At 42.4% G+C, this 13,944-nt stretch overlaps 1 protein-coding gene and 1 pseudogene across 6 annotated transcripts in view; one reads left to right on the top strand and one right to left on the bottom strand.

Moving 5' to 3' along the window:
• ZNF678 (zinc finger protein 678) overlaps positions 1–13,944 on the bottom strand; it is a 59,970-nt gene that overhangs the window by 18,674 nt on the left and 27,352 nt on the right. The gene's annotated exons all lie outside the window — the stretch shown is intronic.
• LOC107970407 (protein FAM133B-like) lies at positions 3,551–4,309 on the top strand (annotated as a pseudogene).

Raw genomic sequence — 13,944 nt, forward strand, 5'->3', positions numbered from 1 at the left:
ACCAATTCTAGCCTTTGTTATAAACAAACAGTAATTCTGGCTATATTCAGATACTATTTCTGCAGTGAAGCACTATTATTTCAACAATTTACGCAAAACATAAATTTTCAAGTACTAAAAATAATTGCACTCTACGAATTACTGTTATCTTATGGTATATAGGATAGGGTGTGTGGTCCAAATAAGAGACTTGAAATCTCTGATGAAACACTACTGTCTGTCCAAAAAAAATTGTGAAATATTTTACTTATGTGTACAATGTGGATATTTGTGCTTCTGAAAAGTACTGTATATTACACAAATTTTTAATGCATACAACTAAAAATTCTCAAAAATTTACTTGTCAACAGTAAATATAAATTTTAACTGATAAGTAATTTGAAACTTTCAGAGAAAACAGCAGGATTTTTATTTTAATAATGTGGCAAATTATCAAATTCAGCAATTATTATCTCATTACTAATCTGTCTCTGCCAAACTGATAAGCAGAAAACTTTATATAAGTTTTTGTTTTGTTATTGAAAACCAGCAGAAGACAAAGATGCTCTCTAACCACTCCTATTCAACATAGTATTGGAAGTCCTGGCCAGAACATTAAGCAAGAGAAAGAAATAAAGGGCATCCAAGTAAGAAGAGAGGAAGTCATGTTATCCCTGTTTGCAGATGATATGATTCTATATCTAGAAAACCCCTAGCCTTGACTCAGAAGCTCCTTAAAGTTATAAACAACTTCAGCAAAGTCTCAAAACACAAAATCAATGTACAAAAATTACTAGCATTTCTATACACCAAAAATTATAAAGCCAAGCCAGGCATGGTGGCTCACACCTGTAATCCCAGCACTTTGGGAGGCTGAGGCAGGTAGGTCACGAGGTCAGAAGTTCAAGACCAGCCTGCCCAACATGGTGAAACCCCGTCTCTACTAAAAATACAAAAATTAGCCAGGCGTGTTGGCACATGCCTGTAATCCCAGCTACTCGGGAGGCTGAGGCAGGAGAATCGCTTGAACCTGGGAGGTGGAGGTTGCAATGAGCCAAGATTGCACCACTGCACTTCAGCCTGGCCAGCAGAGTGAGACTCCATCTCAAAAAAAATAAAATAAAAATAAATAAATAAAATTATAAAGCCAACAGCCAAATCAGGAATGGAATCCCATTCACAATTGTCACAAGAAAAAGAAAAAAAAAAAAAAGGAAAAACCTAGAAATACAGCTAACCAAGAAGGTGAAAGAGCTCTACAGTGAGAACTACAAACACTGCTCAAATAAATCAGAGATGACACAAACAAATTTTAAAAATTCCAAGGTCATGCATTTAAAAAAATCAGTATTATTAAAATGGTCATACTACCTGAAGCAATTTACAGATTCAATGCTATTCCTAACAAACTAGCAATGACATTCTTCACAGAACTTTTTTTTAAAAAAGACTGAATAGCCATGAAAATCCAAAGCAAAAATAACAATGCTGGAAGTATCACACTACCTGACTTCAAACTATACTACAGGGCTACAGTAACCAAAGTGGCATGGTACTGATACAAAAACAGAAACATAGACACATGAAACAGCATAGAGAGCCCAGACACCCACAACCATCTGATCTTTGACAAAGCTTAAAAAAACATGCAATGAATAAAGAACTTCCAATTTAATAAATGATGCTGGGAGAACTGGCTAGCCATATGCAGAAGATTGAAACAGGACCCCTTCCTTACACCATACACAAAACTCAAGATGAATCAAAGACTAAAATGTAAAATCCATAACTAAACCCTGGTATACAACCTAGTACCATCCTGGACATACAGACAGGCAAAGATTTCATGACGAAGATGCCAAAAGCAATTGCAATGAAAGGAAAAACTGGCAAATGGGGTCTAATTAAACTGAAGAGCTTCTGTACAGCAAAAGATACTACTGACAGAGTAAACAGACAACATACAGAATGGGAGAGAATTTCTGCAAACTATGTATCTGACAAAGGTCTCATATTCAACATCTATATGGAACTTAAACAAATCTACAAGAAAAAAACAACTCCATTAAAAAGTGGGCAAAGGACAAGAACACTTTTCAAAAAAAAGATATACATGCAGCCAACAATCATTTTTAAAAAGCTCAACATAACTGATCATTAGAGAAATGCAAATCAAAACCACAATGAGATATCATCTCACACCAGTTGGAATGGCTATTACTAAAAAGTCAGAAAATAACAAAACAAAACAAAATGCTTATACACTGTTGGTAGGACTGTACATTTGTTCAAACATTGTGGAACACAGTGTGGTGATTTCACAAAGACTGAAAAAAAGAACTGCCATTTGACCCAGCAATCCCATTACTGGGTAAATACCCAAAGAAATATAAATCATTCTATCATAAAGACACATGCACACTTACGTTCACTGCAGCACTATTTACAATAGCAAAGACATGGAATCAACCTAAATGCCCATAAATGGTAGACTGGATAAAGAAAATTAGGTACCTATATGCCATGTAATACTATGCAGCCATTAAAAAAAAATGAGATCATGTCCTTCACAGAAGCATGGGTGGAGTGGGAGGCCATTATTATTAGCTACTAATGCAGGAACAGAAAACCAAATATTACATTTCCCTAAGGGAGAACTAAATGAGAACACATGGACACACAGAGGGGAACAACAGACATGGGGTGCCTACTGGAGGGTAGACAGCAAAAGGATGGAGAGAATCAGAAAAATAACCAATGCATACTAAGCTTAATACCTGGGTAATGAAATAATCTGTACAACCAACCAACCTCCATTACACGAGTTTACCTATATAACAAACCTGCACATGTACCCCTGTGCTTGAAATAAAAAAATAAAGAAAAAATAATAAAGCTGAATTTATTTTTAAGAAGGTATATACAATCACGCTGAATATTAAAGCAACATTCATGTATGGTGTTTATTAATTCTTCAAAGATTTGATAAACAACAGAAAGTTCTATTTTCAGATATTATATGGTAGCCAGGAAAAAAAAATTCTCTAATTGCAACTACTATGGCATAATAAAACTAAATGGTCTTCATAGTAATCTAAAATCTAATTAATACGAAATGTAAAATAATCTCATATTTTATGACATAATTTTAATCAGTCTTAAAATATTATAAATACACTAAAGTGCCTCCAAACTTAAAAAAAAGTATAACTCAGTCATTCTGAATTTAGATATCTGTTGCTTTCAAAGATAAAATTTCACCTAATTACATACAGTATTTAAAAGAAAATTATAGGGGAGGCGGCAGGAGGACCTGCGGTGGGCCTGCTTCGGCCTTCTCTCTGGCCTGGTTTCCCTCAGCGTGCGACTGTGCACTCAGCCCAGCACCATGGGGAAGCGGGACAACCACGTGGTACTGCCAAAATTATGACATGATACCAACAGAATTAGAATGTGATCAATACTGTTAAAAACAAAAACAAAAACCTGAAACCAGTTAAATTTAACAAAGGTTATTTGAACAAGAAAATGATTCTAGAACTGGAGGAATATGTTCTACATCCTGGCCTATATGAACCCAATAGCAATGGCGAGATCAAGGGGTCCAATCCAGTCTTCAGGGCCCAACAATACAGGATTATTTGAATCGACCAAGGCCTACCTGGGAAGAAGTAAAAGAGCAACTAGAAGAGGAGAAAAGAAAGGCTCCAAGGTTTTGGCTGAATTTGAAGAAAAAATGAATGAGAACTGGAAGAAAGAACTAGAAAAAGACAGGGAGAAATTGTTAAGTGGAAGTGAGAGCTCATCAAAACAAAAAAAGAAAAGAATAAATTTGGTAGGTATTCATCTTTTTCTTCATCAAGCTCTAATTCTTCCAGCAGTTCTTCTGATTGTGAAAATGAGGATAAGAAACAAGGAAAACAGAGAAAGAAAAAGAACCGTTCACATAAATCTTCTGAAAGCTCCATGTCATAATCTGAATCAGACAGTAAGGATAGTTTAAAAAAGAAAAAGAAGTCAAAAGATGCAACGGAGAAAGAAAAGGACATTAAAGGGCTCAGCAAAAAGAGAACGATAAATTCTTAAGATAAACCTTTATCATCCGAGTCCTTGTCAGAATCACAGTTTACTGAGGAGGTACGAGCAAAAAAGAAGAAAAGCAGTGAAAAATGAGAAAAAGCAACAGAAAAAACAAAAAAAGAAAAAGAAGCATAAGAAACATAGTAAGAAGAAAAAGAAGGCTGCTATTTCAAGTCCTGACTCACCATAACATTAAGAAAAATCAGGATTCCCTTATACAGAAAGTGCAATGTCTGAGGAAATTTCAACTGTGAAAATTACAACATATTTACTAAAATCCATGAATTTTCTTGTGTTTAGAATTATTCCTAGACTATTCAGTAGCCACTCAGATGCCACTGTGTGAAAGGGCCACAAATGTTGCCTGCCGCTTGAACATCTGTTTTTTTCTCTTCCAGTGCTTGATAACTCTGGGAGATAATACTCTGCAGTCAGACTAGTGGTTATTTGGGAATAAAATTAATACTTTTAGCTAGAAGTGTCTTAGGATAAACCAACAGAAATTGAATCTGGATACATCTTTGAGATGTAGTCAGAAATGACCAGATGACTCTAGTTAAAATTTTTGGAGGAGGGATTACATTAATATTTCAAAACCCTTACTCTGTAGAGAAGCATATTTTAATTTTTTCCCCTCATATACTTTTATTTACCTGGGGAAGGAGCTTTTAGGGTTGCGGAGCTGGTTTGCTATCTCTTTAGCTAGCAGAATAGTGTGCCTTTGATCCTCACACATCCTGTATTGTGGACATAGTAGCCACGCTTCACTGAGAAGTCAGAGCTGGGTACCAGCAGTCTTGCCCTTTACTGAGCTTAGTGTCATCCTTTACTGAGCTTAGTGTCATCCTTTAATTTTCTTTTTTATTTTTATTAAGTAAAATAGCTATTTATTCAGCCTGTTGGCATGCCAATATGTTCTGTCATATGCTGCTTTGAGTGAACCAGAGAAACAGCCATTTGCAGCATGAGAAAGCCCCAAAAGCTCTGGGATTTACCTCCACTTCAATAATAATGAATATTTTTTAGCCTTAGAATGTGTTATGTCATTTGAATTAATTTTGATTACACTTTGGCTTGGGAGAGGAATTATTTTAAATAGACACTGGTACTCTTTGAACTTGATAGCTGAAGATTCTAAAACGCATGTTTTATACTAAGTTTTATGTTGGGAATAGGCCCCCCAAAATCTGGCCATAAACTGGCCCCAAAACTGGCCAAAAATAAACTCTCTGCAACACTGTGACACGTTCGTGATGGCTATGACGCCCACGCTGGAAGGTTGTGGGTTTACCGGAATGAGGGCAAGGAACACCTGGCCCACCCAGGGCAGAAAACCACTTAAACACCTTCTTAAACCACAAACAATAGCACGAGCTATCTGTGCCTTAAGGACATGCTCCTGCCGCAGATAACTAGCCAAACCCATCCATTTTGGCCCACCCCTTTGTTTCCAATAAGGAATAATTTTAGTTAATCTATAATCTATAGAAACAAAGCTTATCACTGACACCAGTAATCAGAATGAGGCAGGATTTTCTCAATGAAGTGGTAGGAGAATTTTATTCTTTAATTTCAGTTATATCTTAGTTAATTATGTCTAAATACAGTAGATGTTTTCAGAAGGGTATTAATTTCAGGAATTCAAAGAAAAAACTAGATTTTAGAAAAAACTTTTATTATGTGCTGTTGAATTTGGACTTTGTGTTTGATATTCCTTATTTGATAATTTTCTTTTTTCATTTTTATTAAGTAAAATAGCTATTTATTCAGCCTGTTGTCATGCCAATATGTTCTGTGCATATACCACTATATTTAGCACATCCTTTGTAACAGGCAAAATTGTACATCAAGTTATATTTCATGTTACCTGATTGTATAAAAATGTAAAATGAAAATGAATTATTAATTTATTTTAACATTCCTAGTAAACAATTCAGCAGAAATAAGACTGCACACCTACAGCTAAGGGAGGAGACCACCCTCTTATTGTCTTATGCCCAATTTCTGCCTCCAAAGAAAGAAGAAGTAAAAACTAAAAGGCAGAAATGAAATCCACAGGCAGACAGCCCGGCACCAGGCTCTGGGTGTGGTAGTTAAAGATAGACACCTGACCCAACTGGTTATGTTATCTATAGATTCCAGACATTGTATGGAAGAGCATTGTAAAAATCCCTGTCCTGTTCTGTTTCGTTCTGATTACTGGTGAGCCCTTAAAAGGGACAGGAATTGCTCACTCAGGGAGCTCAGCTCTTGAGACAGGAGTCTTGCCAATGCTCCTGGTTGAATAAACCTCTTCCTTCTTTAACTCAGTGTCTGAGGAGTTTTGTCTTAGGTTCGTCCTGCTATATTTCTTGATTCCCTGACTGGGAAGTGAGGTGATTGGCGGATGGTTGCGGCAGCTCCTTATGCAGCTTAAGCCTGCCCTGTGGAACATCCCTGCGGGGGACTCCGACCAGCCCAAGCAACGCAGATCCTGAGAGTGCTCCCGGGTAGGCATTTGCCCCAGTGGGATGCCTCACCAGAGCAGTGTGTGGCAGGCTCCCATGGAGGATCAATGCAGTGGCTAAACACCGGGAAGGAACTAGTACTTGGAGTCCGGACATCTGAAACTTGGTAAGACTAGTCTCGAGAACTTGCCCACTCCATTTGAGTGGAAGCATGGCCTGATCACCCACAGCGTGCCTTTATCTGCACTTTGGTTTTGGTTTTGGTTTTGACTTGGTTTAAATTGCTTGACAGGACTGGTCTTGGGAACTTGCCTACTCCATTTGAGTGGAAGCGTGGCCTGATCACCCACGGTGTGCCTGTACCAGCACTCTGGTTTTTGTTTTTGACTTGACTTGGATTGTTTGATACTTTGGTTTTGGTTTTGACCTGGCTTGGATTTCTGGATACTCTGATTTTGGTTTTGATTTTGGTTTGGTGTAAACTGCAAAAGTGTATGTGTGCCCTTTTTACCCGTTCTTTGTTTTGTGGTGTGCGTGTGGTGTGAGCATGGTGTTTTGTCTCGAAGAAGCATGGGTCAGGCACAAATAAGCCCACCCTACTAGGAACTATGTTGAAAAATTTCAAAAAAGGATTTAAAGGAGACTATGGAGTACTATGACAACAGGAAAATGTAAAACTTTGTGTAAAACAGACTGGCCAGCATTAGAGGTGGATTGGCCATCAGAAAGAAGCCTGGATAGGTCCCTTGTTTCAAAGGTATGGCACAAGGTAACCTGTAAAGCCAGGGCACCCAGACCAGTTCCCTTACACAGATGCTTGGTTACAGCTGGTTTTAGATCTCTCCACAGTGGTTGAGAGAACTGCAGCATAAGCCAGGCTGAGAGAGAGAGAGAGAGAGACAGAGAAGAGAGAGGAAGAGACAGAGGCAAAAGGAAAGTCAAAGAGAGAGAGACAAAGTCAAAGACAGAAAGAGAGAGAGATATATACAAGTAGTTAAGAAAAAAAAAAAAAAAACAGCGTACCTTATTCCTTTAAAAGCAAAGGTAAATTTAAAACCTGTAATTGATAATTGAAGGTATTCTCCGTAACCCTATAACACTCCAATACCACTTTGTTGTCACTGTAAACAAGGGCGTATCCCGAAAGCACTGAGGCTTTCCTATCAAAAGTCCTTAACCCAGTAATCCACAGATGGCCCAAATGCATTCAATCTGTAGCAGCAACTGCTTTGCTAACAGAAAAACAGTAAAAAAAATAACTTTTAGAGGAAACCTCATTGTGAGCACACCTCACCAGTTCAGAAGTAACCTAAGGAAAAAAGGGGGGGCGGAATTTATGTAAAAAGAGTATTATATGGTAAACTCTTGTCCTGAAATAAGTTAACTAGTTGTTTAAAGAAACAAATATTTGTAATAAGTCAGAAAGTTGAGGCATGTCGAAGAATTGTCTGCAAAAGTCGTGAAAGAGGAAAATGTTATAGAAAAACACTTTATGTGCAAGATGTATAAGGAAAGTAAAATATACCTCTGGTAAAAGAATTATAAGGAGGCATAAGACTATAAATTTTTACCTACATCAAAAGGTTAAAAATATGTATACTTTGTTTTAAAGGTTTAATCAAGTTTTAAAATGTTAATTGGAAAGAAAATTCTGTGTGTAAACACTGGCTAAAGTTAAAGAGGTATCATCCAGTTTTTCTGTAAACTGGACATTAAAATAAAAGCACAGCAGGTTTTTCTTAAAGCACCAACCTGCTCTTTAACAAAAATTATGAAAAGTTAAAAAGAGTCCATAAAATCTTACCTTATGGTCAAACATTAACAATTGGATAAATATGTCTATAAGATTTTATTAAAATTAGGTTTAACATTAATAACACACTAATACAAAGGTAAAATTTAGCTTATCTGGTATAAAAATCATACAAAAAGCATTGTTAAATGTAAAATGGTATCTGGCTTTCTTTGGTTTAAAAACTAATAAAAATAGGTGCTAAAGGAAATTTCTCAGTAAAAAGGCACTTAGGACTATGAAGTCCACTGCCAAGGTCCCCACATTTAAAACAAAAGGTCAATTTCTTTAAAATTATATACTTCATTTATCTTCCACTTTCCTTTCCCTCAAAAACTCAGTCTTTTAGCACATGTACCACCCCTAGAATTTCCGGTAAATCAGCACCAGTTTGAAGATCACGTTCTCATCAAAGGGTGGAAAGAAGAAAAACTTGAGCCAGCCTGGGAAGTACCCTACCTTGTGCTGCTAACCACCAAGACTGCTGTTCGTACAGCAAAAAAAAAAAAAGGGGGGGGGATGGACTCATAACACCAGAGTCAAGAAAGCACCACCCCATCCAGAGTTGTGGGCCATGGTCCCAGGGGAAAACCCTACCAAAGCTAAGAAAAATGTAACTCTTTTCATCTATTCTATTAGTCTTTCTTCTTTCCTCGTTCTATTGCTGACCATCTAGTTATTAACATAACCATGTTAATTTCGCCTCAAACTATTGCATTTAATGCTTGCCTTGTTATACCCTGTGGAGACTTGCAAGTCAAAGACAGCTTTCTACTTCAGAAAAGTACTTCTGTCCCTCCTGACTCTCCTCAGACTGGGCATTAGTAAACTAGGACCATTAATCCAGGGAGATTTCAATAAAGACCCCAGTGCCAACCAGGAGTCTTGCCCCCCAATGTAGAGCTTTCATGCCATAGTTGGTCCAACATTCTGTGGACCACTAAAGGGCAAGGATGGACTGCCCCAACCGGTTTTTGTAATTTCCTAAAATCATACCTTCATTTTACTAGAGGGTCATAGACGTTAAAGACTTAAAACAAACTTTAGCAATAAAGACAGGATACCAAGATGCAAATGCCTGGTTAAAATGGATCAAATAATCCATCTGCACATTAAACAAAGGAAATTGTTGTACTTGTGCACATGGCAGGCCAGAGGCCCAAACTGTCCCCCTTCCACTAAGGTGGTCCTCCAGTAGACTAGGCGTAGGCTGCATGATAGCTCTTTTCTAGGATTCTACAGCCTGGAGTAGTAAGTCATGCCAAGCTCTCTCTGCCATATCCTGAAGTCCGGCACCCTGCAGGTCAGCCCCCGAGGGCCATGCAGCTTCCATCTCCCAACACTAAGTTCACTTTGTGTCTCTCACGACAAGGAGAAAACTTACCATTCCTTGGAGACCTGAAGGGATGTGATGAGCTTAAGAATTTTCAAGAGCTTATGAATCAGTCAGCCCTTGTTCATCCCCGAGCGGATGTGTGGTGGTACTGTGGTGGACCTTTACTGGGCACTCTGCCGAATAACTGGAGTGGCACTTGTGCTTTAGTCCATTTGGTTATCCCTTTCACCCTGGCATTTCATCAACCAGAGGGAGAAGAAATAAGACATCATAAAGCAAGAGAAGCCCCTTATGGGTCTTTCAACTCTCACATCTATTTAGATGCAACTGGAGCCCCGCAAGGAATACCAGATAAATTTAAAGCTTGAAATCAAATAGCTACAGGATTTAAGTCAATATTTTAGTGGGTGACAGTTAATAAAAATGTAGATTAGATAAACTACATCTATTACAACCAACAGCAGCAAGCTTTTCATGAGTTAAAGAAAAACTCATGTCGGCCCCAGCCCTGGGGCTTCCTGACCTGACAAATCCCTTTACACCCTATGTGTCAGAAAAAGAAAAATGGCAGTTGAAGTTTTAACCCAGACTGTAGGGCCCCGGCCAAGGCCAGTGGCCTATCTCTCAAAACAACTAGATGGGGTTTCCAAAGGCTGGCCCCCATGTCTAAGGGCCCTGGCAGCAATGGCCCTGTTAGCACAAGAAGCAGATAAGCCAACTCTTAGGCAAAACCTAAACATAAAATCCCCCCATGCTGTGGTGACTTTAATAAATACCAAAGGACATCATTAGCTGACGAATGCTAGACTAACTAGATACCAAAGCTTGCTCTGTGAAAATCCCCGCATAACCACTGAAGTTTACAACACCCTAAACCCCGCCACCTTGCTCCCGGTATCAGAGAGCCCAGTTGAACATAACTATGTAGAGGTATTGGACTCAGTTTATTCTAGTGGGCCCAACCTCTGAGACCATCCTTAAACATCCAGTAGACTGGGAGCTGTACGTGGATGGGAGCAGCTTTGCAAACCCCTGCAAAGTGACTCGGAAGAAGACAAGCCCTCCTCCAGTCACATGCGGAAACTGGTCCACGCACGGCTGAAGCATGAGGAAACTCATCGCGGGACTCATTTTCCTTAAAATTTGGACTTGTACAGTAAGGACTTCAACTGACCTTCCTCAGACTGAGGGCTGTTCCCAGTGTATACATCAAGTCACTGAGGTAGGAGAAAAGGTTGCTATGGTCCTATTATTTTATGGTTATTATAAGTGTACTGGAACTCTAAAAAGAACTTGTTTGTACAATGTTATTCTATACAAGGTATGCAGCCCAGGAAATGACCAACCTGATGTGTGTTATGACCCATCTGAGCCTCCCATGACCACAGTTTTTAAAATAAGATTAAGAACTGAAGACTGGTGGGGGCTCATAAATGATACGAGTAAAGTGTTAGCCAAAACAGAAAAAAAAGAGGTGCCCAAACAAGTCACCTTAAAATTTGATTCCTGTGCTATCATTAATAAGTTAAAAATAGGATGTGGTTCTCTTAATTAGGAAAGAGGCTATATGGCAGAAAATAAGTACATTTATCACGAATTAGGACTGTGTGAAAATAAATGTAGATACTGCTCTCCCTCTCCCTCCCTCTCCCTCTCCCCACGGTCTCCCTCTCCCTCTCTTTCCACGGTCTCCCTCTGATGCCGAGCCGAAGCTGGACGGTACTGCAGCCATCTCGGCTCACTGCAACCTCCCTGCCTGATTCTCCTGCCTCAGCCTGCCGAGTGCCTGCGATTGCAGGCCCGCGCCGCTACGTCTGACTGGTTTTCGTATTTTTTGGGTGGAGACGGGGTTTCGCTGTGTTGGCCGGGCTGGTCTCCAGCTCCTAACCGTGAGTGATCCGCCAGCCTCGGCCTCTCGAGGTGCCGGGATTGCAGACGGAGTCTCGTTCACTCAGTGCTCAATGGTGCCCAGGCTGGAGTGCAGTGGCGTGATCTCGGCTCGCTACAACCTCCACCTCCCAGCAGCCTGCCTTGGCCTCCCAAAGTGCCGAGATTGCAGCCTCTGCCCGGCCGCCACCCCGTCTGGGAAGTGAGGAGTGTCTCCGCCTGGCCGCCCATCGTCTGGGATGTGAGGAGCCCCTCTGCCTGGCTGCCCAGTCTGGAAAGTGAGGAGCATCTCTGCCCGGCTGCCATCCCATCTAGGAAGTGAAGAGCGCCTCTTCCCGGCCGCCATCACATCTGGGAAGTGAGGAGCGTCTCTGCCCGGCCGCCCATCGTCTGAGATGTGGGGAGCACCTCTGCCCTGCCGCCCCGTCCGGGATGTGAGGAGCGTCTCTGCCCGGCCGCCCTGTCTGAGAAGTGAGGAGACCCTCTGCCTGGCAACCGCCCTGTCCGAGAAGTGAGGAGCCCCTCCGCCCAGCAGCCACCCCGTCTGAGAAGTGAGGAACCCCTCCACCCAGCAGCTACCCCGTCTGGGAAGTGAGGAGCATCTCCGCCCGGCAGCCACCTCGTCCGGGAGGGAGGTGGGGGGGTCAGCCCCCCACCTGGCCAGCCGCCCCGTCCGGGAGGGAGGTGGGGGGGTCAGCCCCCCACCCGGCCAGCTGCCCCGTCCGGGAGGGAGGTGGGGGGATCAGCCCCCCGCCCGGCCAGCCGCCCCATCCGGGAGGTGAGGGGCACTTCTGCCCGGCCACCCCTACTGGGAAGTGAGGAGCCCCTCTGCCCGGCCAGCCGCTCCATCCAGGAGGGAGGTGGGGGGGTCAGCCCCCCGCCCGGCCAGCCGCCCCGTCCGGGAGGGAGGTGGGGGGGTCAGCCCCCCGCCTGGCCAGCCGCCCCGTCCGGGAGGTGAGGGGCGCCTCTGCCTGGCCGCCCCTACTGGGAAGTGAGGAGCCCCTCTGCCCGGCCAGCCGCCCCGTCCGGGAGGGAGGTGGGGGGGTCAGCCCCCCGCCCGGCCAGCTGCCCCATCCGGGAGGTGAGGGGCGCCTCTGCCTGGCCGCCCCTACTGGGAAGTGAGGAGCCCCTCTGCCCGGCCAGCCGCCCTGTCCGGGAGGGAGGTGGGGGGGTCAGCCCCCCGCCCGGCCAGCCGCCCTGTCCGGGAGGGAGGTTGGGGGGTCAGCCCCCCGCCCGGCCAGCCGCCCCATCCGGGAAGTGAGGGGCGCTTCTGCCCAGCCGCCCCTACTGGGAAGTGAGGAGCCCCTCTGCCCGGCCACCACCCCGTCTGCGAGGTGTACCCAACAGCTCATTGAGAACGGGCCATGATGACAATGGCGGTTTTGTGGAATAGAAAGGGGGGAAAGGTGGGGAAAAGATTGAGAAATCGGATGGTTGCCGTGTCTGTGTAGAAAGAGGTAGACATGGGAGACTTTTCATTTTGTTCTGTACTAAGAAAAATTCTTCTGCCTTGGGATCCTGTTGATCTGTGACCTTACCCCCAACCCTGTGCTCTCTGAAACATGTGCTGTATCCACTCAGGGTTGAATGGATTAAGGGCGGTGCAAGATGTGCTTTGTTAAACAGATGCTTGAAGGCAGCATGCTCCTTAAGAGTCATCAGCACTCCCTAATCTCAAGTACCCAGGGACACAAACACTGCGGAAGGCCGCAGGGTCCTCTGCCTAGGAAAACCAGAGACCTTTGTTTACTTGTTTATCTGCTGACCTTCCCTCCACTATTGTCCTGTGACCCTGCCAAATCCCCCTCTGCGAGAAACACCCAAGAATGATCAATTAAAAAAAATTAAAAAATAAAAATAAAAAATAAATGTAGATACTGGTCTTGTGTCATTTAGGCTACTTAAATTTAAAAAAATGAAAAAATCCTGTCTACCTTCAGCAAGGGAAAAGTGGCCCTTCCTGTACCAGTGGTCACTGTAACCCCTTAGAACTAGTAATAACCCTTAATCCTCGTTAGAAAAAAGGGGAACGTGTAACCCTAAAAATTGATAGAGCTGGACTGGATCTTCAAGTAAATATCGTGGTTTGAGAAAAAGTTTATAAACGCTCTCCTGAGCCAGTATTTCAAACCTTCTACAATAAACTAAATGTGCCAGTACCAAAAATTCCAAGAAAAACAAGAAATTTGTTTTTGCAATTAGCCGAGCATGTAGCGCAGTCTCTCAATGTCACTTCATGTTATGTATGTGGAGGAACTGTAATAGGAGATCAATGGCCATAGGAAGCCCGAGAATCAGTACCTACAGACCCAGTTCCTGAATGAATTCCCGGCCCAAAAGAATCACCCTGATCACTTCTAGGTCCTAAAAGCCTCAATCATTAGGCAATACTGTATAGCAAGAGTGGGGAAGGAGTTCACCCT

This window comes from Pan troglodytes, chromosome 1, assembly GCF_028858775.2.
Source record: "Pan troglodytes isolate AG18354 chromosome 1, NHGRI_mPanTro3-v2.0_pri, whole genome shotgun sequence".
NCBI classification, from domain to species: domain Eukaryota; kingdom Metazoa; phylum Chordata; class Mammalia; order Primates; family Hominidae; genus Pan; species Pan troglodytes.